This window comes from Egretta garzetta, unplaced genomic scaffold, assembly GCF_000687185.1.
Source record: "Egretta garzetta isolate BGI_Z169 unplaced genomic scaffold, ASM68718v1 scaffold18, whole genome shotgun sequence".
Lineage (NCBI taxonomy): Eukaryota > Metazoa > Chordata > Aves > Pelecaniformes > Ardeidae > Egretta > Egretta garzetta.
The window spans coordinates 238141-242223 of record NW_009260616.1 but is presented as its reverse complement, the minus strand read 5'-3'; the positions used below and the strand labels follow the sequence as shown (position 1 = coordinate 242223).

The window sequence follows — 4083 nt, the reverse complement described above, 5'->3', positions numbered from 1 at the left end:
CTGCTCACTCCTCTCCCTCCTCTCCCTCTTCCTCTTCCTCTCTCTTCCCCCTCCCTCTCCCATGTTCCTCTCGCATCTCCCCTCCCTCTCCCTCTCCCCTCTCCCTCTCCCTCTCCCTCTCCCTCTCCCTCTCCCTCTGCTGCCCAGGGCTCAAGGCTGCACAGGACAGGTCCACAGACCTGGTGAGGGAGAGGTGGCTGGGAAGCATGAAGAAAACAGGATTGTAGACCCCATTGGCACCATTCCCCATGTCATTGGAATGGAAACAGTGGGAGCGAGCCAGTAGTATTTATTTTTAATTGGAGTAAAATCAGCCATATAAAACCCGCTCCCATTTCACAGTGACTGTTTCAGGACACAGGTTTTGTAGGGCTCGCGCTGGCTTGGCGACGAGAACAGCAGATCTGGGCTTAATGGTCTTCAGCCGCTGCCGGCAAGTGCCATACAAGAAATTCCCAGTTTCTGCAAGCCCTAGGTGGGTTCAAGGCCTGGCCTGGCCTCACCCGTGCCGTCTTGGGCAGGCAGCGATGCCCCACCAGCACGGGACGGGGCTGTGAGCCCCGCAGCGGGGCCGATTGTGCTGCTGCCTGTGATGCGCTCAGCCTCTGAGGTCGCGCTTGTTCTTGCTGAGCACTGGCAATGTCTTGAAGCATGCTGTATTTTTTTTTTTTATGGGGCTGGGTTTTCTTTTTGTCTTTCTAAGGCAGGAAACAAGGCATGTGCAATTATGGTGTTCGAGTCTGTCAGTGCCCTCCACCCCCAGCAGTGGCTTTTGAAGTTTGGCAGAGGGTACACGTCTGAAAGATATATACATTTCTGCACGTTTCATGACAGCAAGTGAGTGAGGCTGTGCTGATGCCAGCTGAGGGAGAGGCATCAGGTCCCCCAGGTTTCCCCGTGCCCTCCCACCACCCACACGCCCCACAGCCCTTGTGCCGCGGAGCGGGGAGAGCAGTTAGAGATGAGGGATATGGTCAGCCCCGTGAAATGCTGGAGGTTTTCCCTTATTAGGAACTGGAGGCCCCAACGTAAGGCACGAAGCTATAGGAAAGCAGGCTGGGGAGATTAAAGCCTCTCGGGGTGATCCCCCTGTCCAACCCCACTCAGCTAGCCACAATTTTGTGCCAGGATTTTCAGATGTACTGGGGCCATGGGATATCCCAATTTAGGGATCATTCAGTGCCTGTGGGAGTTTTATCAGCATCAGAAATGGGTAGAAAGTAATCTCTGGAAAACAAACACGTTTTTAAGAATACCTAAGATCACTGCAGACATTTTCATATTTCACAAATATTAGAAAACTGGCAGGGAGTGCTGCGTATATGCGAGATGACTGTTTGGGTATTGCTTGAGGGTGTTGCACTTTTAGTGTCTTACTACTTACTGCCTAGCATTCCTCTTACATGCATATCCAAGTCTACACTAAAGAGGCAAAAAATGTCAGGTCTATGGTAGCTTTTGCACCATGGATTGCCCAGTGAAGCAACATTAGTGCTGCAAAAGGGAACGTAACTTTTGCCATGCAGGGAAGGTTGGAACTATGTTCTCCTCTTCTCCTGGTGTATGTAGACTTTCACGCCATGGCTGCAGAAAAATATGCCAGAGCAACCAGATAGTCAGCATGGAAGAGGAACATTGTTTTCATATTCTTTTTCTACTTTTTTCCAGAAGTCGTAAAAATAAACATTACCTGCCCTAGAGGGCTTAAAACCTGGGCTAGGAACGTGACACATTGCCTTAGTCTTCGCTGTGGAGGGTACCCAAGGGAGAGGGTAAGCGTCCGTGATGACAGCAGCCAAAATTCTTCATGGTGAAGTGTGAAACCCTGGAGCTTGGATTTCCTTGGCTGTGTTATATAGGTTATGGACCAAAACCAGTTCCCGCATTTGCACTTGCTCTTCTTAAAAGGATTTGTGTCTGGCTTTTTTTGAGGAAAGTTGTGTCTAGTGTTTCTGTAAAGAAAGCTGCGCTTGGGGCACTTACACTTACCTGACCCCAAGGCTGCAGCATTTGTTGCAGTCTCAACATGTGCATCCTCATGGCAGCTTGCAAATTCTGCATCTGCTTACTCCCATCCTGCAGATGGGTATCAGCAGCTCCAGGGAGCTTAAAGGATTCGGCCAAAGTCCACAGGAATTATTTGGAAATCAAGAAATTCCTGTCCATCCCCACCCCTTGTGATCTCAGCTTTGCCTTAATTTATACCCGTGCCATTTCAGAAATGCCATGGCTGGTGAATAAAAAACCCTTCCCTCGTGTGTTGTGCACCAAGGAAGGTGAGCTTTCTTTCTCATTCTAATATTTTCTTGTTTAATAATGTAGACAAATATAACTTGGATCAAAAGAGCAAAGATATTTTCCCCCTCTCCGGAAGTGACGGGGAGCGCAGCTATGCTCACATTGCAGAGTCTGTCTTCTGTTTCTTCATGACAGAAGTTTTCTAATCAAAAGCAGATAGATGGTTAGTGTGTGTTTTGGGACAGTGCATCCTGACAAGTCTCTGTGCTGGGAAACAGATGAAATACCTGATGGATTTCACAATCAGCCGCAAGAAAACTGCACAAATGAGCCAGAGCCCAACACCCTTCCTCTCCCTGGCCAGCCCCTTGCCTCTGTTGGACGTTTTTTAGGGGAGTTTGGCCCTTGCTTCAAACTTGGGTGCTTGGGACCATCTCTACTGACCTGCAGAAGAATTTGTTCTCTCCCTGCAGCTTCCCAGGAGTGGCCCCCACCAGCAGTGGCCAGCCGTGGGCAGGAGGGCCGGGCAGCCTTCCCTGGAGGGAGCAGGGGAAGAACCTCCCCAGGTGTGGGAAGCCTCACAGGGCAGCTGGGATGGGGTTGCTTCCCAGGAGCTTGGCTCATTGAGCACCCACACAGGAAGGTTATTTGCTGAATTAATACACGGTACAGAACCGGGTGCATGAGCAGAGGAAGGAAGAGAGGGAGAAAAGTTGGTTTAAGGAGCTCCCTCGGCATTTTTGAGAGCAGTCCAGGCCTGGCTACTCCGTTCCTTTAGGAAGGGCCTCTTCACTTTATTACAAGCAGGAATATATGCAACGGCTCCAGCTGGTTATCAGTAAACTCCTGCATAGTCATAGGTGCAGGGGGGATATTAAATTCTCTAAGCTTTCTGGCAATATCATGATCTGACTTGAAGCTGCAGTGTCTCTGGAAACGAGACAGGGCACAATCTACACTCTCCAGCGCTCTCCGTGCCAGAAAAGGGATCAGGCTACAGGTTTCTGAGGATATTTCAATATGCTGAAGCATTCCTTTACCCTAATTCTTCAACATGGGAGACCTATGTGAGTGATTTTTCTGTCCTATGCAAAACTATACTTGCAGGATAAGCTAACTAGAAAAGTCAAAGGAAACCTAATGAAACTACAGCGAAAAGCAACATAAAATACCAGGATAATGGGCTCAGCGCTGGGTCTTTTTCCAAAAGCCAAGGATCTTCAGTGGAACAGAAACAACATCCCGAAGCACTGCTGTTGCAGGAGGATGTTTCTGAATCATCTGCAACATTTCCAGCAGCGTGGGGATTTCTCTTGGGAATTCCCATCCACATACCATTGCCAGCATTGCTCAAAAAGTGTTCAGCATGTCCTGGGGTTAATTTAGCCTTGGGGCCATCTCTACAGCCACAGCTCTGCTGTTGTAACAGCTTCTCTCTCCAACCAGAGCTACTGAGGGAGGAGGAGGATGAAATCACTTTTCTTCCTTTTTAATGATGTGTCTGTTTTAACACCAAAGCCCTCAGCCCCTCGGTGCCTCCTACCTTCGCCCTGCGGGAGAGGGGGCTGTGCGTGGGTATCAAAGCTCAGCTTTCACTGCTCAGCTATCCCACAGCAGGGTCTAAGCAAAATCATATCTAAAAAAACTAGAAGCTTTTGCAGGTAAAAACATAAGTGATGGAATCATGTCTCTTCTCTCCGACCAAATTATTTTTACTCAGATATTTGGACTAATTTTCATAATGTTTAGCTCATGTTACACAGGAAGGAAATAAGGCTGTCATTTAAATATTAAGTTGATTTGAGAGGTAAAGAGGCATTTATCCTTCCAGAGGGCTAAACTAAT

At 48.5% G+C, this 4083-nt stretch overlaps 1 protein-coding gene across 1 annotated transcript in view; it reads left to right on the top strand.

Annotated features, from left to right (window-relative positions):
• Positions 1 to 4083, top strand: part of TRAF3IP2 (TRAF3 interacting protein 2) — a 26769-nt gene that overhangs the window by 480 nt on the left and 22206 nt on the right. The window lies entirely within an intron of this gene.